The following is a 22,034-nucleotide window of genomic DNA, read 5'->3' as shown; positions in this document are numbered from 1 at the left end:
GGAAATGCTCACATGCGGAGGGCTGGTGGCGCATTACTCTGTAAATATATTATTTTGTCTTTTTCCCAAGCTGCTCCCTGTATATGCAGGTATTTACTTATTTACTTGCCTAACATACACAACTAATGCTGATTCTAACTCTGGCACAGTTGTGATCAGTATGTTAAGAATTGTTTTTCTTGTCTGTCAGATGGTATTGTGTTCCAGTGCAGCAGCTGACAGCAGTTCAGCAGCATTGTCTCCTAAGTCAGCTGGCTGGCTCCCAAAAGGCAGCCCACATTTCAGTGGAAAAGAAAGATAATCCAGAAAGATATGTAATGAAAGTAACATCCGTTCTGAATCTTGTGTGTGCGCTTGAATATGGAGACGGTGCACTAACTGAAGTTCTGAATATGAGATTCACAGAATCCAATGAAAGCCAAGAGATTTGTGTCTGGGAATAAACGTAGCATGAGAAATGCCCTTATGGGTCAGACCAACGGTCCATCTAGACCAGTAATCAAACTCCTGTGGGAGCAATAAGAAAGTTTACTTTTAGGAAAGCTTGCAAGCCTAGTTGCTTGTGGTCTGGTCTTCCTGTGCTCCCTCAGGAGCCACAGCTGTCCCTTCCTGGTCCTGTATTTTCTGGTTACAGATCAGTTTTTCCATGCATTTGTCTGGTCCCATTTTGAACCTGATGAGTATAGCTCCCTCCACAGCTGCTGGTGGTGGTTGCAGGATCTGTGAGTTTCCTGCTCACAGTGTAAAGAAGTGTTTTCTTTTATCTGCTCTAACCCAATTTGCTGCTATTTTCTACAGGAGCCCCTGCTTCTCCAATTACAAGGTCTGGCAAATTACGCATGGTGAGAGCTGCACACTGAGCTTGTTTAACGCCTTTATGAGTTTTGTTAACCTGACTCATAATCCTTCCAGTTTTCTGTACCCTTTGTCTGCTCCTGATGGAAATCGCAGCCCTGTTGGTCTCTCCTCACGAGCTATTTTCATTGTTATAGTTACCTTTCTCTCTGCATTGGCCTTGGTGCAGAGACCAGACCCACTGTATCCTTCTACTTTTTGTTGTCTGTTTTTGGTTGCTGCACCAATTTGAGCCACTGATGTAGCGCTGTTGGGCATGACTTGGCTGTCTCTTTTATGAGTTGTAACTGCTAGTTCTCAGTTCAGCATTGCATAGGCCTGGCTTACGTTGATTTTCCACAGAGGCATTAGCATGTGTTATCTGCACTGAAGCTCGTCTGCTTCCAAAAGCAAGCTGAGGCTATAGCAGTTACTTCCTCTGCAATGTAGAGTAGTCAATGTATTGACTTTAAAATGTTAACACAGTTCCTATCAAGTTGATGTACACTGATAGTTTTGATGTACAGTTTTCCTTTTACGGAAATTTCTCTGAGAAATGGCAACAGCTGTTGCTTGTTTGTAATTACTGTGTTATTGGTTAGAAGGAAAGAAAATTAATTTATTTACTTTTTTGTTCAACTCCTTCAAGCATAAAAGTATATGCTTGTGCTAGTGGGAGCAACCAGCTGATTACTTTGAAGTACAGTGTGTTAGGATGCTGTTCCCTCTGCTGGGGTGGGGCACCAGGGCTTCTCAAGTGCTGAGCGGGACCATGTCTAGCAGATTTCAACAGTCAGCAAGTCAGATGTTTTCAAACTTTTTAGTTTTCCTTCCAGGAGTTGGTGGAGGATAAGCTTTATGATTTAAGGCTTGGAGGTTCTTAAAATGAGTTGATTAGGGGTTATTTTAAACCGAACACACAGTCTAAGGAACGCATGGCTTTAAGCGGTGTGTGTTTCAGTGAAGTCACCAACAAAGGTGCCCCTTCAGGGCAGGTTGAGCTCACAGTGGCTCTGAGGGACTGGTCCAGCGTGGCCTGTGTCTCTGTGTCTGAGGAAGGGGGAGAAGGAAGAGGGCCTGGAGCATGGAAGCCAACCATCAGCTTATTATCTGTGACAGATCACTAGAGCCATCTGCTGAATCCCTAACAGATGATGGACAAAAGGTGAAGGTTTTTCTGCCCCATTTCTAATGTGTTTTACTTCCACGTTTGCTAGTGGCTTCTGTTGGAAGCGTTACACAGGTATGGAATTGAGTAAGGTGTTCTGTATTATATGAAACAAATCATATTTGTTGTAAAACAAAATTTATAGTAGAACATTAGAACACATTGCCAGGTAGGGTTAAACTGGTTTTTGAGTAGGCAACCCTAGTGTAGGGTGCTCTGGAAGAATAAAATTGGCAAGTGTCCCAGGGATAGTGCCTTCCCTACCCGTTTGCTTGCTAAGGAATTGCTGGTGGTACCTGACACATCTCCTAGTGCCTTTCAATAAATGATTTGAAATTGCCATGCATTGTTAGGACAAATTAGACTCAGCCTAGTTAAGTGAGCTTATTTTAAGCTTTCCCTATGACTCTCTGATGTTGCATGGGTAGCAGAAGTCTCCACCTGTATTGGTCTGTAATTCACTTCAGTACCAGGTGGCTGGGTCAGACTATGGAGTAGGGCTTTGCATCTTACCTCAGAGCTCCAGGACGCTGTGATTCTCCAGGTAGTTTTGCTATATGGCATTTTCAGAAACCACTTTGCTTGTTTTAAAATGGAGATGCCTAAGAATATTCTATGCCCTAAAAATTATGTTTAGCGCATTTAATAACTTGAATTTACAGTTTCTTGGAAATTACTGCAACTGTTCCATTGCTATCCGTACTTGAGAGAAGCTGGAGCAGCTTGCTTGTACATCAGGTTCTGGTAGCTTGCATTTATTTTATAAAGAAGATATCAACAAGGTTATTTGGCAAGTGAGCAGGAAGAAGTGTCACGAGAGTCACTATTTCTTGATGTCAGAGTGAAAGGGTTGACTTGATAGTTTGTCCTGATATCTGAGTAACTCTGAGTCACCTGAAGTAAGACTTGACTGCTGTAGGTAGCTGGGATATCCCAGTCTATGATCTTTTTTGTTGTTGAAATCCTTTTCCCCTTGGGTGGGGAAGCAGTCTGTCAGGACTTTCCTCACATTACTATGAATTCACTGGGAGTTCCTTCAGGGATGGCTTACACAGCTGGAGTACATCTGCCATCTGCCCAACGTTCTGCAGAATTTAGCACGTGTCACGGGAGTCATGGTAGTACTGTCTCACAGTAGAAATTGTGACTTCATCTGCACTGCTGTGTCTCGTAGTCTCCAGGGCAGGTGCTGAAAGCAAGGTATTTGCTGTTCATGGTGTCTGCTTATGAGAGATTTTTTGTGAGGCCCCGGGGAATGCTTTGGAATGAAAGGCACAAAGCTGTTTGAAGCGTAGGGCATGCTGTGTTGAAGGTGAGAAGTCAAGGGCAAGCAAAAGGAATGAGGAGGCAAGCAGGAGTCAGATGAGAGCAGGAGTTTGAGAAGATGAGTGTGCCACTATGAAAGTTAGAAAACTAAAGGAGGAAATTGTCAGAAGAACTTCTGTGGTTGAAGAGACCATTTTATCATCAGCAGCTAGGTGTGTGTAAAGGCGGGGACTTCCTCACAGTGAAGCAGTCCAGCAGCTCAGAGTGGTTGTGCAGTCCCTGAGCAGCTTGGAGGGTCTCAAGACCAGACTGAATCAAGCCCTGAGTAACTTGGTCTGACCTAATAGCTGGTGATCCTTCCTGGAGAAGGATGTTGGACTAGAGACCCCCTGAGTTCTCTCCCACTGTAAATTGTCATACAATCCAATTTGCTCTAAGCACAGGAAAACAGAAGGCTTTAGGAGCACCTTTGTCCAGGCTGCTCAAATTCCATTTTTCCAGATGTGACCCTACTTAGAATACATGTGCATTGTTTGCTTCTATGATACTTAAAACCAACACAATGTTTACCTTTCCAAAAATTCCCTTTTAAAAATGCTAGCATGAGGAATTGTATGTATTATTGTAAGGGTTTTTTTCATGGCAGATGAAGCCCTCTTAAAATTTCTTCCCAAATATGGGAAGAAAATGTCTTCCCAAATAAGGAACTGAGAAACTGAGAAACAAATAAGAAACTCCTGAACAGCTGCTGTGTTTAAAGACAATGAGTTTCCCAACTGCCAGACCCAGCTGCTGATAATGTGTCCCAGGAATTTGTTTGAACACTTAGTTTAACTTTTATTTTTTTAAGTCAACTAGCTGTGGCATGGCTGAAGAAATGTTTATAAACATCTCAAGTTACCCCGAAGTTGCAGGATTCTCTTGTCTGAAAATAAGTCTGTTCAAACAGACTGGATTCTGTGTGTGTGTAAGCCTGTAGACTCTTATTTGGACAAACAGTTGAAGAGAAAAGGACATTGTTCACTTGGCTGTTGTTTGAGGTTGAGTCAGTAAGGGTGGAACAGAGGGAGCAGTTGGCCAAAGGTGAGAGTGCTGCTGAGCCCCTCCCGACACAGGTTGCAGGCTCTTGGTACAGCAGCCTCTGGCTCTGGGGATGCTGGGGAGACTGAGTGCTTGCAAGACACAGCCCAGCATCTGACTCAGAGTTTGGAAAGAACTGGTCTGGTTGTAGTTGCTGCAGAGCAGTGCATTAGGCATGCTCAAATGGAAAGTGAAATCAAAAGCTGCATATGAAGTGATCTTTGTTGCTAAGATGTCAAAAGAGCTGAAATGCATTCTGGCAATCTGGGAGGGAAAAGGTTAAGCCACAATACTGCACGTAGTGTCACAGTTACAACCTCACCTGGGCCTCTGGCCAACAAAGCCGGTATTTCAGGTTGGATGGGATTCAAAAGAGGCTACTCCTTAAGTATATTAGATCTGGCTGCTGTCTCTGAAGAAACTAGACTGCAAAATAAAAAAGACAGAAAAGCTGAGTCTAGGTGTCACCTTCAGTGCTGCTTTTCTGTGGAAACAGGGAAAATGCAGTTGTACTTCATCTGTGTTTAACTGAGTGGGAGAGATCATGCCATGGGAATTCTTCAAGGCTGCTGCAAGTTTGGCTTCGGTGGGTTCCAGGGCACTGCCAGCCTTCTGAGGACCCTCACTCATTCTAGTTCTATCAGAAGGGACAGTCCATAGGTGCTTTGTGTTGGTAGGAGTGCTGAGCAGTGTGCCCACAGTCTTTTGCAAAGGATTACTCCAGTCTCATGCTACCTGTGATTCGCAATTCTTACTTTCCATTTGGCTAGGCTCTTGCAGTACTGTGTACTTAAAGCACCATTATAAGTAGTTAGAGAAATTTCCTTCAGTACAGGTAAGCCTTTCTGTTTAGGAGGGCAGCTTGTATATATTACCTGTAGTGGAAAGAAGCTGTTGACTAAAACTCATGGTAGAGAATTTCGTAAGTACTGAAATTTCCAGTTATGACTGATCCTGTCTCACCAGCAGTGCTCTCCTGTGGTCACCTGTTGATTGTCCTTGCTGAAAGATTAATTTTTCCCAGTGGTAAAACTACTACCTCGGACATTGGCCCAGGTTATGAAGTGGGAGTTGGACTGTTAAGAGGCTCTGGTGTAAGTGGTGGTGGTGATTCTTCCAGATCAGAGAGGGGCATTGAAGCCAGGGGAATCACTTAAAATACAGTGGGTGTTGGCCTTTTTGGCTGAAAGTGATGGGGAATTGCACAAAGGAAGTTTGATAGCCAGGTTAGCTCTCTCTCTGTGAGGAATAAAAACAACTTAGCATTTGCTGAATTCTAACATAAACATTTATATTACCTATTACCTGTAGGCTTTTTTTTTTTTTTTTTACATCCTTCTTTAAGGAAGTTGGTATTGAGACCTCCTTTAGGCAAGACGCAGAAATAGATGGATCTTTTTTTTTTGGTCCAGAATATCTACTCCTGTGTTGCTACTAGCAATGGAGAGACTACCTCTTTCTGTTCTTATGCGATTACTGCCATTATTCCTTGTAGTGCTGTTAGGAAGTGAGAGCAGTTATTTTCATTGGGCTCAGCACAAAACCTCTGGAGTTGTCACAGCAGGCAGTTCAGATTTACTTTGCAGCTTTCCCTTGCTGTGATTAATGTGTTAAATTTTAGGAATGTCTTTACCTCGTGGACTCTTCTGTAGTTAGTCTTCCATTGAACCAGTAAGGTGATTTCCGTCACTCCAGCCTCTGCTTACCAGGTGTTTGTTATCATACCAAAATATGTGCAGTGCTTGCCATGTGCAAACTTGTGTCTGAGTGTGTTAATCAGAAGAAAAGGAAAAAAACCCTTTGTGGCTGATTCCTCTGCTTGGAATGCCGAGAGGGAAAGCTGGAACGCTTACTGAACCACTAGTGGTTCTGGTGACAAACCATTTCTGCTGCTTACCGAGCCAAGAGACTAAGGAAATGGAGAAGTTCTGTAAGCAGTAATCAGTGTGAGGTTAATGTGTCATCTGTTGTTTTGTTAAAAGTTGACATGGCAAGGTGTACTTCTAATATTTGCCTCCTCCAATGCTTCCTAAGTTGCATTCATGCCCATAAAGGACCAGCAGTGCAAAGATCCTGAGCTGATTGTTAGGAAGCTGAAACACTGTCAGGCTAACTGTCTGCATCCTTAAGGATAAGAAGATGGAAGTCCACAAAGCTGCTGCTGAGGAAGAGAAATAGATTTACACAAACACAAAGCAAAAACTGGAGATGATCAGTGATGGAGACCCTAGCGTTGTCCTGTCTGAGCAGGTGATGATGGAAATGGACTAGTGTGTACCGATCAGAGGGGAATTCCTAAGTCAGCTATTTGCCCTTCTCCCTTGTTAGTCTGCTCCCACAGCCTTGTTGCAAACACGAGATATTAGCGCTTTTTAGAAGCTGTAGCTTCACTCATGTGACTGAGAGGATGTTGAGAACCACTGATGTTTCAGCCAAGATGTCACTGCCTGTCTTAAAGAGCACGTGCAGTGCTCCAGTGAGGGTGCTTTTGTTCAGTAGGATAAGAATCTGAGATTTTTACCCATTAATATTTGTTCTTTTTTTATTTAAGCTTCTTGACCACTCTGATGTAACTTTATAAATTGTAGAAGCTAGAGAAGCATTAATCCAGGTCTGCTGTCCAAATATGCACAATTTCCCAGCTGCATAGATAACAGGAGGTTCTTTTTCTTGATTGAACATGCTAATTCCTTTTATTTCTATGCCAGATCTAAGAGATCTGTGCCTGTGTTGTTGAGAAGGTAACTCGCTGGGCTTACTGGAGCTGGTGAGCAAAACAGCCCAGCTTGCTTTGCATCCTGGTCTTGTCAACTTTCAAGTATTTAGCTTTAAAATAAGTAAATGCATGATTATGTTCGAATTCATCAAATACTAAGGTATTTTCTGCCAGGCATCTTTTATGAAAGCTGCTTGCAATTTTGAGTTAATTTTTTAGGAATTAGAAGTTTAAAATCTCATTATGTTTTGTATGGAGAAGAAAATAGGAGTATTCTTGGATCCAGAGAGGGCTTTTCTGCTTTTGGCAGACTAACCATGATGTGAAGGAGGAAGATGATGCTTCTCCATTTCAAAGTGCAAGGGGTAAGTCATTTGCTGTCTGCAGTATACCTTGAATTCTACATACGGTTTGGAACTGGAGCTGAGTAGGAAGAATAATTGGAAAGAAAGAAGCTGGGGTAGAATTAACAGTTCTTTGCTAATATTTGTGGTTTTGAAGCAGTAGTAGAAGCAGCTTCAGCTTCTGCTGTTAACCCACTGTGTGTCCTACTTGAAGGAGCAGCTTTCAGAAACATCTCTCAAGATGGTAGGTTTTGAAGTTTGCCTTTTTACAGAAGGACTGTCTAAGCCAGTGAAGGCTACATAATTGGAAAAGTACTATTTGTAATTCGGTGGATTTCATGAGGGATTGGAAATTAATTCTGCGGACACAAACCGTCTACAGGAAGCATAAGACTAGACTGCTTGACTTAGACACTCAAATTATCTTCAGGTGAAGGTTAGCTGGATAAATATTCAGTGCAGAATGCATCTGTTTTAATTGATAGATGTATGTAAACACAGAGGAGCACAGATCAGGAGCACTAGTGATTGGGGCACACATTGCCCCAGTGTCATTGACAGGATCTAGTAGGAATGTAGCCAGCATCACAGATGTGCTTGTATTATGTGCTCAGTTGGGGAGACACTGCCTTTTCATGGAAGAACATGAGAAGGAGGGTTACACAAACCTGTAGGAGATGCCAAGTTTCTTTTGTTGTGACTCACCAAAGCAGCGGCAGCCTGTACTTGCTGCTCCCTGACTAATGCAGGGGTTATTCCAGAGTGTTCAAAGAATATTGGAGGTTACTAGTTCAAAGTTTTTATGCATTACATCATTTTGTTGCAATGACTGACTCATTTGGTCAGTTTATTTGGTAAGTAGGCAGTGGTAAGAGACGGAATTGTAACAGGGTATACCTGCATTGGCTCAGCTGACAACACGGCTTGCTCTCTGTTCTAATTACTTCTTGATAAGGTTTATCTGCTTTCCCAGAGGCAGAGGAGGACAGCAGTACTTGCAGCAAGTCTGTGAGTCTCAAACAGAAAATCTGTTGAGGGGGGGTTTAAGTACTTATTTTGTAGATTAAAAAAAAAAAATCCATTATTTCCCACAATCTCATTTTACATGACTTTGTCTACAGGAAGCAATATCTGTTTCCTGTAAAGCAGCATGCTGTCACTTTCATGGAAAGGGAAAAGGACAACCTAGAAGAATTAACTTTCAGTTGTAACACACACACTCTGGGGCACATTTGTCCCTAAAAATCTCAAATTTTTCTGAGCACAAAATTGGCATAACATTGTCCAACTAAGACAGTTAAGGACACTTCTAATGTCTTATTTTCCCCTAGCTACTGAAGTATTTCATGAGTCTGTCAGTAGCATCAGGAACAGAATGTTGTCTGTCATAGTAAGGAATACCTCCATCATCAGGAAGACAATTACCTGGATATATGTTGCTAAAGGATGGGATTCTTGTAGGGGAAGGCGTGCCCAAGGAAGTAGGAGAATGATACTACGTTGTATTCCTCCAAATACTTTATAAATATATTCACTTTCTTGTATATTCATATTAGCTATCTATCATATAAGTACTCAGAATGGTGAAACTGAATGTTTGCAGATTTTCAGTAAGACTTTGAAAGAAACAGTATATAATACAAAGTGCTTTTTTTTTTGTCTTGGGCAGAACTCTTTATGTAGAATATAGCACCACGTTGTGAGTTTGTCCTGCATCCCCACACAGGGGACAACAGACTGTAGACATAAATAAAACCATCTGAAAAGGACTTTTATTTATTTATTTAATTATAAGCTTGCCCATGAGGGTAGTACCAGCGAATGAGTTTACTAATGGAAGGTGGTAGATCTCAAAGGGTTCAAGACTCAGCACAGATATCTCTCTTCTATACTCCTTAATGTGTTAAATCAAAAGGAATACTCCCTATTCTGAGGCAAAAACAAACTGCCTTACTTTCAGGTCTCATCAGGACCTGATGAACTGAGTTTGAGTTTGACACATAAAAATATTCGAAATGGAAAATCTTTTTATTGCATTATGTAAATTACTTTGCATGTTTCTCTTAAAGATGCTGCATCTTAAACGTGCTGCAATAAAGACAGCGTCTCAGCAAAGCAACTATAGTTTGGAACCTGATGTACTGGGGGGAATATTAGATAATATATAATTTCCAAAAGGGTTTAGGCTAATGAACTGGAATACGTGTAACTAGTGGGCTCTTTTCATTCAGGAGTGGTGGACTTCACTGTTCATAAAACCCACCAAAGTGACAATGAGTTTTCAGTCATGGTGACATTTGTTATGAAGATATCTATGTTCAAACTTGCCCGTCTTTGAGGATCCTGTCCACTGCCTCTGCACACCCTTGCACGGTGCAGAACTGCACTAATTCATGTGTCATGTGTACACTGCTGTGGGCACATGGTCTCATGTCACTTTTGATGTCTTCATGAGTCTGTGGAGTTAGGCCTTTGTGAAAAGGGAGGGTAGAGAGAAGACTGACAATCCAGGGTCACCTGTATTAGCAAAAAATCAGGCAAGTGAACTTCCTTCAGATGGAATGTGGCATTAGAACTATTTAAATGTGGATTAAAGGAACTGATTTGGTTTGAACTGATGTCAAGAAGATGCTGTTAAGGAGTTGAAAGACTGTGGGCATTTTAGAGTCTTATCTCATCTACTTGCCTCAGGACCCATCATGCCTTTTGTTGTGTGCCCATTAGCTGAAGGAGTCAAAGTTGCTGAACTCTTTGATTTGCAGTCCCTCATCTTAGAAGGTGATTTAGAAAGCTACTTTCCCTGCTTTTTGTCAGTCACAGGATCTTTCTCTCAATGTGGAGAGAAATGCTGTTACAGCTGGAGCCCAAAGCTGATTAATATGTGGTTATCTGTTTCTTGCACTCTGAAATCACCCACACAAGCAAGTTTCTCCTGCTGCAGTTTACCCCACCTCTACTTAGGCCTTCTAGAAAATACCCTTTAAAAAAAAAGTCTTTGTCTTCAGTTTTCTATAGTAACACACAAGAGTCAGTCGCTTATTGCTGAAGGATTGAAACATATTCTGTATCCTAGTATATCCTTTTATGACAGGAAGGCCCTCTCAGTTGCAAAAGTTGGGGTGAAATGATGAGCATTTTTTTGAGGAAGGAATATTGAAGGCTCTGCAGACAGTACTGAGCACTAATTTTGAAGAGAAACATGCACATGAATCCTGCCTGTGTGGTAACAACCATCAGGAAATGGGGGTCTATCGACTCCATGTTCACCTAAAGTGAAAACCTGTGTGCTGTTCTTGCCGTGAGCTGTGAGAACATCTTGAAGTCTTCACTAACACTTATCACTAACAAATGGAAGCTTTCCCTCAGTCCCGTGTCGATTTTTTTTATTCCTTTTTTTATTCGGGGTTTTTTTATTCCTTCCCTCTTCCTTTGTCAGTTTTGTGAATACGAATGCAATAACCCTTATGGTTAAGAACCCATCTTTGCTGTCTAGTTTTCTCTTGTTCAAGATTGTCAGGAGCTTTGGGGAGCAGTAGAGAAGGATGCAGAGATTTCAGTGAGACTAGGGAAGCACAAATTGTCATGACAAGGGGAACAGTGTGGAGAAACATCCCTGTTTGGTGTGCAGCAGAGATCATATGCTGCATCCAGATTAAGAAGCGGACACTGCGAGATCTTGCTTCTCCAGTCATCCAGGTCAAAATAGAGCATGATCTGCCTACCTGGTTGTGCACATACTCCTTTTCTGTCTGTGGCAATGAAGCATATATGGAAAATGAATTGCTAGCACATGCCAAACTCTTACTTCAGTGTAGGGTCAAGTCATGACTGGAGCAAACGTGCATTGAGATTGAGCCTAACTGTTACAGACTTTGTTTAAACAGAGTTTAAAAAAAGGCTCTTTAGGCTACCTTGTAGACAGCGTGGGAAGGAAAAAAGAGATTAATACTTGTGAAAAAGTTTTTGTGAACGTTTTGTCTTTTGTATATTCTTGCTTTTATTGCCTAGATGTCTAAGCAGGAAGAGAGAATTCATTGTTAACATTGTCATTGGGGATATTGCATAAATGTGGATATCAGGGAACAATTTGTGGCTTTTTCAATTGTTTGTGATGTCTGTTTTTAATTTGGGAATGCTTGAATTGTCTGCTTTCTCCTTACAGGGACCATTGAGCTCTTCATTCATTAGCTAGTGGAGAGGAGTATAGGTAATTCACTTTTAGCATAGGGTGACCTAGCATATCAAATGACTGTTAAGCTCTGAGTGTGCTTGAAGAGGGGGAGGAAAAATAAAGAGCTTTGGTTTGGTTTGGATCATTCTCAGACTTTATTTTCTGGTTCATTCTCTGAGTTTACTCCTTTACTTTGTTTATCAGAGATAAGTTCCCAAAAGCTTTCAGTGTAACCAGACACAGTGACGCAGAGGTAGGCATTGTTGCTTCAAGGCCGTGATTTTTGATGAACAGATAATTCTTGCCTAAAAGGAAGACAATAACCTAAACATGAAGCATTTTTGTAGCAATTTTGCATTATGCTTTTGTCACTAGTACAGGAAGTGCCTGAGGGGAAGACAAGGCTTCTCCTGGACTTTCCTGTTTTCTGCTTCCTGTGGTCAACTTTAAATACAGCCCCAAATCATGTTTAGAAAGTTTTTTTAAAGACGCAAGGTTAGCAAGAAATTACTTTGAACTCTACATAGGTAGTTGAGAATCAGCCTCTACATCTCTGTGTTATTGCTACCTCAGTGAAACTCCTGGCTTCTTTTTGGGAACAGGGAATTTCATTGTGAAGAGCAAACTGATAACCATTATTATTGGACAGAGCTTAAAAGCTTTAGTCCCAGGCTGTGGTTGGATACGCAGAAGCTGTGCAAGCTCGATCCAACAGGCAGAGCCCCCTGACACTTCTGCCAACATTGTGCCACAGTTGGTGTGCACAGCTGTGAACTGGCAGCTTGGAGAGCTGGCCATGCTGTTGGACCTGTGTGCTATGAAAGAAAAGCAGTGAGATGGTAGAATTTGTGTCATCATTTGCGTCATGCAGTTCTTCCCTCTGAATTTCTTTAGGTGTATGAACACACTTCTCTTTAGCTACAGAGCTCATGGGATGGGCAGCACAGAGTGAAGCATTGGATGTGTTTCTCAGGTAAAGGGTGAGGGCAGTGTGGATGAACAGGCTCTGTCCTAGTCTTGACTGCAAGTTCTGCAGAGTCACCTGGGAGTGAAGGCCAAGCCAGTCTCGGTCTCTAGCACCGCACTGTGGTGTGCAGGACTCAACGTGTTGGAACTGCTTAAGCGTTCCCTTTCCTGCTCATTCATTTTGAGCCTAATGCTTTGAGCTATTGGTTGCTGCAAACCACAAATGCTAAGGGACGGCTTTTCTACAATCTGTTTAATTTCTGAAGAGCTGATTGACAAGATGGTTGGTATTTTCTGTGTCACAATGTGTACTCCAAATAATATTGCTTATTTTCAGTTCAGTTTGCCTCCAGCTGCCAACATGCCTATGAGAGTATGAAGGTATATTTCAAAGAAGGCATTGCTAATCCCTTATATATAGCTGTAATTGTAGCAGCTACTTTTTAAAACAGACGTTCTTTGGCGATTTGTGCCAAAAGTGTAACCAGACTTGGTTGTTATCCTATTAAACACCAGGGTATTTTATCAAGACTGTCACAATTTACTGCCATCGTGCTGTGGTTACTAAAGGTAAGTAAAACCATGCTGTGTGAAGTAGTATTATAGTATGAACCTAGACTCCACAAACTTCAGAATCTGGAACACTACATTCCTCCTTTGTGGTTCCTAATCATCTCTCTACAATCTGAAAAATTAATTCAAGTGTAGTTTTGCTCTGATTTCATCATAGCAGAGGTGAATGGCCCCTTAGTGGTGTCTGACAGATTAATAAAGCATTTCCTTGCTGCTGATAAGAAATAATCCCCATATGAAAACCACTACAGAATCTGTTTTATGGTTGTGCCCATGTCCTTCTGGCCTCTTCTGTGAATGCATGAGTAATAAAATTAACTTCTCAGCACACAGTATAGCCATGATTGAGGAACAGCCTTTCATTTCCAGATTCCACCTACATACTATCACAAACCACTTACTATAAAGAGCAGGCATTAAGGACTGAACAGGAGTAAAGCTCTAGGAAATATGAAATTTACTTTTAGCTTGCTTAGATGTGCATTGCAGTAAATAACTGTAGCATATGTCTAGGAATTATATACTGTTTGGATGATGTTCACTTTATAGCACTACTTAGCATCCAGAAAGATGTTTAACATAGATATGCCTTTATTAGTACTCAGTTAAATTTCTGAGGGGGAAAAAAAACACAAATAAAAAACCTCAAACAAACAAAAGACCAAACCAACCAACTGAACATTAAACCAAATGAAAACAAAACAAAAACCCAAACCGAGCTCATAAGGTGCCTGAAAGCCCTTTACCAGGTGTAGGTAGTATTTTAAAAATATTTTGCCATATTTATTCCTAGGTGTTACCAAGTGGTAGATAACACTCATTTTTGTAATAAATAATTATGAGTGTTTATGCTTGTAAATATAACAGTGTGGGGGTTTATTTACTGTCCTAACATCAGATAGCTGTTATTTGCATTCAAGTGTTTGGCAGTGGGCTGTTGGAAATATGGCCAACATGTATGTATAAAAGTAAATATGGCCAGTGAAACAGTGTGTGTGTTTGTCTTCAGCATGCTGAGCCTCACCTCTCTCCTTCTTACAATATATTTTTAATCAGTCAACAACAGTGCTTGTGTCACAAAGCAATCAGTCTTAACAATAGTTTTGGTCTTGAAGGAATCCTGACAAAAGACTCTGAGGTCCACATAAGATAATCTGGAATATGAGTCACTTCCTAATTCTCTGACTCATCCCCATAGATGAACAATTTTATGACTTCTAAGTAATTGCTTATGAATCATCTGAAGGACTATAAAGGAAGATGTATGGCAATCATTTTCATGCCGGTGTTTTTCTCTGACTGTGGTAGAATATCAGTGAGTTGTGATCAAGGGAGAAGAGCAGTTGCATGAACATCTGCAAGAGCACTGGGACTTCACAGAGAGTAGAATTTGTACAAAACCTGAAATTTCTTTGTTCTTTTCTTCTTAGATTTTTTTTTTGGCTTTGTGTTACCTTTTTATGTCAGTATTTCTTTCCTTGAATCATTGGCCTGTTCTTCATGTCTCAATTATTACACCTTTGTCTGCAATTTGACCTTGTAAAGCTTGTGCACCTTCTTAGTCTTAACAGCAGTCTCAGCACAACAGAGTCCAGGCTGCACACCTAGGCTTTGGATCAGAGCCTAAATTTCCATGCTGAGTGTTACAGAGAGCTAGAAGTGGGGTCCCCACTGCATTCTTCATATTAATGGTTTCTGCACTGTAAGATGAGCATGAGATCTCTGTGCTCTGCAGAGGTGGGGTTTCTTCAAGCTCTTTACAAAATATGTTTGATGTTTGTCTGTGCTGCTGCTCCTGCATGCTCTCAAATTCCCCTTCTGAGAAGGTTCAAAAGATGAGAGGCAGTGTCTTAATGGAGCACATCTCATTTCTGACCACCTGTTTTCATAAGAGCATGAGTCACTACTGTTTACTCGGTGTCATCAAGCTGTAACATTCAGCTCCGAAAAGCTGTATTTACAGTCAGCCAAATGAAGCATGCATGTAAGTATATAAAGCAGAGGGCTCGTCCCTCTGGCTTTTAGAATAAAATATGGTAGTATCTTCTAAAAACCACTGTGGATGTTCCTGTTTAAATTCTGTTAGCCAAGAGACTGAGATACGTGCAATTCTTGAGTAAAATGGCAGATATCCAATGTTCCAAGAAATCTTGTTGACAAATTTTTTAATGTGTCATGGACTTACCTGAGTAATTTTGAAGAGAAATGAAATATCTTTTGTGTTGTACATTATTTGTGGTGACACTATGAGCAAAATTATAAATCTGCTTGTATTATCTTTGTGACAGGAGGTCAGTACTTTTGTTACATATTATGAATTTATGAATGCAGTACCCCAATAGCCCTGTTGCATCTCAGTTACAAAATAAAACTCTGAGTGATTTGGTGGAATTAGAATGGAATACAGTAATATTGTAAAGCACTCTGTATCCTATTACCTATTTGCAAGTTATCAGTGGTGGCGTTTCAGTCTCCAAATATAACTTAAAATGCTGTTTGGCTAGGATAGTATGTGATATAAGATAGTTTGTATAGGAAAATATTTTCTTTGCTTATATAACGGTATTAACTTGGGAATGAAAATCCTACTGACTTGACAAAATATACCCACAGTCATATATGAACTTGAAGATTACTTGAAGACTTCTGACCATTTTGAAGTGAAGAGCCTAGTCTGTCTGATCAGGTCTGGTCTGTAAAAACCTGGTCTTTGCTTAGAGGAGTCAGGACTCTACTGGTATGGGTTGCTGTGAATGACAAAGCTCTTATCCAGTGACTAGAAGAGTACTTGTGGCCAGAATAGCTGGCCCAAGAATGTTCCCATCAGCTTTGTGAGGAGGAATTATGAGTCATCTCCAGAGATTTTCTGTGCATCACAGAGTTATGTGGCTGACTGTTTATAGACTGGACAGTTTTCAAGAAATCTGTTTCTCCAGTGAAATTCTGCTGCTGCCTTAGGTCAGTGATAGATTTTGTAGTTTCTTTAAGGAGTCTGGGGGTCGGATACATGCTTGTCATCTTGGAAGAGTGTACAGGTTGCTCATCCTATGCTTTTAACCAGCTATATAATAAGTACTGTTTACTTTGTGTGAGCAGCTCAAAAGGTGGAAGGTTTGGTTAATACCCATCTTCTCCATTAGCTGTGGTGGTGATTTTTTGTCATCCCTAAACTTCCCTTCCTCCTGCCCAATTTGGGATTTCCCTGTGTATTCCGGAAAAGGTCTGATGATGCGGTTTTGAGGTTATGGTCTTTCAGGAAGCTGAAATCTCCCAGACTCTGCAGGCACGCCAATCTCTTCAGGTCCTAGAGTTATTGTTGAATCTGTGAAGTGTATGCTGTGCTCAGGAAGAGAAAAAGCAGGAAGGATTTGCCTGTCCAAATATAAACTTCTGCTTTGGAGGTGGTTATCTTGGTTTCCTCAGCAGTCAGTGGAGAGAAACTGGTGTTGCTGTTGTATGACCCACCCCATCCAAGGCAGTGTCTTAACAATCATCTGGCTGCTGAGACCATCAGAAACAATGTGGTCCAGGTTTCATCAGAGCAGGACTTGTTCATGCCAGGGCTAAATAACCTATGTTTGCTGTAGAGGCTCAGAGCATCTTTGCCATTAGTTGCAAATTACATTATGTTTATTTGACCCATGCATATTTCTTGACAATAATAGCTTGGTTACTGTTGTGACAGGTTTCCATTTTGTAATCTGTTGTTTCTTTCCCTGTGTTAATTGAACAGAGAAAGAAAACATGCACAGGTTAAGGAAGATTTTGGCTATTTTTAACGGCATAGGTGGCCAAGTGTCTGTCTGTGTGCGTTCATACTTCAACTGAGAACAAAACTGCAGGTTATCTGTTTATAAAAAGTCAATAATAGCAGTCTCATTCCTGTTAAACAGTTATTCTTATTTTAGCCTTGTGCTGGCAGAGTGCAGTTTCTGAAGGACTCTGATTTTGAGTAGGGTCTTCACCACTTCAAGCAGAGGGTTTTGTGTTACAGGAAACTCTGCATGGTCATGGCTCTGTCTTGGCTTTAGCTCTCATCTTCGAGTGTGCCAAAAAGAATGGTATTCAAGGGTAGTCTCAAGAGAATAATCTTTCTCAATTAGCCAGGCTTGGTGAACAAATCCTGGCAATATTCCTCTTTCAGGATCTCGATAGAATACTCTGACAGCTAATGTTTTTTTTTAGACTATGGAATCAGACTGGCAGAATTGCTGGAGTGTTAATTTACTACCTGGTGTCTGACTTCTGGAGGAAAAGGAAAAAAAACTGGAAAGCACTAGTCTCCCACTGGAATCTTGGCTTGAGGTGAACAGATGAATGACAACATCTTGGTTCTGCAGTAGGGCTTGTCTGACCTTTCTTTCCTGTGGAGTTGTGAAACAACAAAGTAAACATTTAACTGAACGTGGCAGCCTGAGACAATTGGCCCTATTGTAAAAGGAATGCCAGTCCCTTTACTCTGCATAAATTCTCTTTGCTGCCAATGCTAATAGAGCTGCAGTGGAAGAAAGCCAGGCCTTTCATTGGGCAAGATCCAAGTTTAAGCAGAAATACAAATAGTGTGTACCTCGGTCAGTGGAAGTGTCCTGGATGCAGCAGGGCTGCCGAGGATCACCCATGGTCAGAGCCCTTTCAAAAATAGCATAAGAAATAGATTTGCAATACTGAAATCTTCGAAGTCCTGCCATGAAGGTTGGTAGGAGTTGTTGGATATGACATAATTTTTTTTTACTGATAGAACAATTCTGGAATGGAATTGCTGAGATGTGTTTCTCATACAAAGGAACTTCAAACTTTTTTCCTTGATCTCATGGCACTGTCATGACTCTGCATTCTAAGCTGAGCTAGGCTTCTCAGCATGAATAAAACCGTGAGTTCTAAAATGCTATAAATCTACCTGAACTTAATGTTCATCCAACTCACATGTATGTAGTCTATTACCTTGTTCCAGGCTTAACAGTTCATACCAGTCTTCAACTGTGTTTTGTGATGATTTTTCATAATGTTGTAGTTTGCATGACCTTCTGCTGAGGAAGATCTGGCTAATACTGATGCACTACTGCTGACCTTGCATATATCCAGTCCATGAGAACATTCTTGTTCTACCTTTCTACTGTACTTGCAAATAAACACTGCAAGTAGAAGCGACAGTCTGGAAATAGATTAATTTTAATGGTAGTTCTGCCCATCTGATAAATCTGCTGCTCTGCTGTCAGTGCCATCCCGTCTGTCCCATTTTTTGGCCTTTTCCATTTTCAGGATGTGACTGAATCCTCCACATCCTGATCAGCAGCTGTCTAGGCCATGATCTGTGTGGGCAGACTTTGAGTCACTCTGTTTTGTGGTGAGGGTGGAGGTTGAGGCATGAGGTGAAGGGTATTTGAAGACTTGTGGAGTGCTTGACTAGCAGCTGACAAAAAATTTTGATCATAAACAGGTAAATAAGAGGGAGTAGTCTTGGCTGGTCAAATCTTCCCTTACAGAAGATAATTGGGAAAAAGTGAACCTCTTTTGCAGTAGTTGATAGCATTGGGAGATTCTACTCCTGGGTGTTTGCATGCCTTTGACCCCAGAAAACCTGGAGAGATCCATGAATCTTCACCATTTAAAAGTTTCTTCAGGAAATTCAGTCAGAAAGTGTTGGAAGGACTGTCTCTTATCCTGTTCACATGCATGCCTTTTCCTGGGAGGCTGGTCTTCTGTCCTCGTCCTTTGTCAGCAGGGTGCCAGTGAGCCTGTGAATCTCGGTGGTCTTTTACAAAAACTGCTTTCTGCTCTCTGGGCAATGTGTGTGTATCTCAGGAAGGGGAACATCAGGCCCATATGCATTTACTTTTCACAGGTTACTTTTTTACAAATGGGCTTATATAGTATTTGAGATTTTCCATTTCAGGGTTGCGCAAATACTATTATTTTTTCCATTGGTATTTAACACTTTTACCCAGAGATCTCTAGCTGTTGATTCATTCTTCTTTAGTGTTCCAGGCTCATCATATCATCATATCAAAGGAGCTGTGGAAGCAGTGGGAGTCAGATCCGTGACAGACAATGCACAGCTTTTCCTGTACTGCCCATAGCATCACTCAGGAACTGTTTCCTCCCTCACAGAGATGCCAACTGCCTTTCCATCCCATCATCACTGTTAGTCAGCAAATGCACTCCACTCTTTCGTATCCAAAGTAGAAGATGTTGTTAACGTGCTTCCTCACTCTGCTCTGTTAACTAATTCTTCATTGTTAATGCTGAAACTGAGATTTTCCTGAGGCACTGTGGGCATGCTTTGAATGCAAGGAGGGGTGCTGTGGAGCAGCATGTATCGGAGCTCCAAGGGGAGCCCTGGGGTGCCTCCCGGGAGCAAGAGTGTGAGTCCCAAGCTGCAGAACCGGGAGGGCTGGGCTGTCAGTGCTGCTCCTGCTTGAGTCACTCTTAGCCAGCAGCAGGTCAGCTGGGGGATGGCTGCAGTCTGAAGAGAAAGCCCAGACCTCGCCAGCTGGCACACAAGGCTCCAAAAGCGACTATCTACACTTCATCAGCATCTTGTATTATCTCTCAGAAATAGTATTCAACTGCAGGTAATTGGTAGTGCTCTGGTTTCCTGTGGCTTTCCATCTGTTCATTTGTGTTGGGTCAGCTCAACTGCTTTATAAACATGGAAATGTGCTTGAAATCTGATGAGCTTGCAACAGGAAAGAAAATTGACAGTGCTTTTAGATCTCAAACACCAGAACTGTGGGGCTTTCTACCAAACTCCAGTTCAGGTTTGCATGTAATAGTGAAATAAAAACTTGGCACTTCTTTCAGGCTCATTTAGAGAAACTGTCCCTAAATTCTGTAAGAATTAAAGGATTAAATTGTCCTTCAGTGCTTGCATTCTTCAAAAAAGGCAAATAAGTTGGAATCCTGTAGCAGCCAAGAGGTAACAGTGAAGTCAGATGGCGTGGAAATTTTTTCATGTGCCTTTGGTATGAAAATGCCTTGAAGTTTGACAACAACATGGCAAACATAATTTACCATGACCTGCTTTCTAACCCTGGGACAAGATTAAATTTGAACTAGTGACAGGTATCAGAGTATTTGCTTAAGGAAACATTGTAATAGTTATGTTAAGTCTTTTGGCACGTTCAGTCACCCATTTCTACTTGATTTGCATGATAAAATCTCAAGAAATGGAATAGAAACACTTTTAATTCATAAAGTAACAATCATCAAGTTCTTCCAGAATGTTTTATCTTTATACTGAAATGGTCTGCAGATTTTTCTGTAAGTTAGGTGGAGTAAAAAAAGGCAAATTTACCATCTTACCTGTGGCTTTCTGATTGCATCCCGAGTAGATTAAGATACAGTTGTGTTTACTTAATCCAAACATTTTGAATTAAAATTGTCTCTTCATCTCTTCTTACAAACCCTCCCATTTCTTAATGACTCTTAAACTTATTCCTGTTTTTTTAATAAAGTTTTCCATGGTACACACTTAGAGGTATTTGAGCTATTTCCTGGCTATTCTCTCCAAATATCTGAGAGATTATTTTGTCCCAGTGCCCTACTGCACCAGATATTGAACTTTATCTTGCAGCTCAGCATCCTCCCAGCTCAGTGTTCCTCTGTGAACAGAACTTTGCCACCCTTGACTTAGGTGTTCTGAGCAGTCAGTGGCTGTGGAGGCCTTCAGTGAAAATGTTAGTGCCTGTGGCTTCCTGGAAACCTGAGGAGTTTATCAAGGGTGTGATGGATGGGCTGCCACGTGGTGCCTGGGTGGCAGCTGCTTTTGGAATGTCCTCCCTCCTGGTGCAAAAAGAGAGTTCCCTTTCCCACCTTTGGACAGATGTTGAGCTTTTAGTCCTGGATTGTCCTGTTTGTACTTCTAGAGATCAGCTTTCTCTCTCACCTGTGGAACTTACTTGTTTTTCAATATGACTTGCAGAAACAGAGTGTTGCCTATCAGATTTTCAGACGTCTTGTACGGCTCTGGGTACTATTTAAACAACAGTCTGAGTTATTTGTTTTAAGCTAGGATAGGATATACATCATCTCGCATTCCAGAGCAGAAAATAATTATAAGAAATATCTACCTTTTCTGTATTACTGTTGACAGATTTTACCCTATGAATGTCCTAATGGACAGTCTGATTATTACAGATAGATTTCATAGTTTTCATAGGTTGATGCATTTGTTTTTATACTAATGTACACTTCTGATAGTTTTTGTCTACTGGAAGGTAGGGGATTGTTTTGGTTTGTTTTTTTTCCAACGGTTCCTCATCAACTCTCACTTCTGTTATCTGTTTCCCAAGCTGGTTATGTATAGTTGCTACTATTTTTTAGCTCCTTTCTGGTTTTCATTCAATTTCCACGATTGTCATTATGACATTTGGGACAAGTGCTTTCTAATCAAATTCACCTCTTTTGAACTGCCCTAATTTATAGGATCTGACCAAGAAAATACATATTTTAAGTATAATTTGTGATTGCTAGAGATGCACCTTTTCCTGATGCAGATACAGTCAGCAGCTCAAGGTCTGGCTACAAACCTACTTTGTTTCTTGTTTTTCAGGTCAAAGTAACATCCAATTAGACTTTGCATGGCATGAGGCAGAAACAGGATTTTCTAGCATGGTGAGTACTTGTAGAGTCAACAGGCTGATGATTTCTAATGACCAAGAATTCAGGAGACACTGTGTCCTAAAAAGCAAAAGGGGGTCAATAATCTGCTGAGTAAATTGTGTTTCAACTCTACAAGTTTTATAGGTGGATTCAGGGAAGAGTTTAGGAAAGGAGCATTTAGGAATGACTTAATTTGAGCTCTCATGATTATTGAAATGAGTACTACTAGGGGGAAGTTCACAAATGGAGTTTGAAGGAGTTGTTCAAAATTATAATATGGGTAGGGATTTAATGACAGTGTTCGTGAGAAGACCT

General features: G+C 41.1%; 1 protein-coding gene across 13 annotated transcripts in view; it reads left to right on the top strand.

Moving 5' to 3' along the window:
- The window catches only part of SLC45A1 (solute carrier family 45 member 1), a 52,827-nt gene that overhangs the window by 8,764 nt on the left and 22,029 nt on the right, over positions 1-22,034 (top strand). For 4 of the 13 annotated variants that reach the window (XM_050322625.1, XM_050322623.1, XM_050322627.1 and 1 more), the window contains one exon: positions 21,670-21,731. The gene's annotated coding sequence lies outside the window, so the exon portion shown is untranslated. Of the gene's footprint in view, positions 1-7,276; positions 7,430-8,873; positions 21,732-22,034 lie in introns of those variants that run through there. The other 9 variants (XM_050322629.1, XM_050322622.1, XM_050322630.1 and 6 more) reach the window with 4 other exon arrangements.

This window comes from Myiozetetes cayanensis, unplaced genomic scaffold (assembly GCF_022539395.1).
Source record: "Myiozetetes cayanensis isolate MyiCay16 unplaced genomic scaffold, myiCay2020 scf28, whole genome shotgun sequence".
NCBI classification, from domain to species: Eukaryota; Metazoa; Chordata; class Aves; order Passeriformes; family Tyrannidae; genus Myiozetetes; species Myiozetetes cayanensis.
The sequence above is the reverse complement of the archived record's forward strand: the minus strand, read 5'-3'. Positions and strand labels throughout refer to the sequence as shown.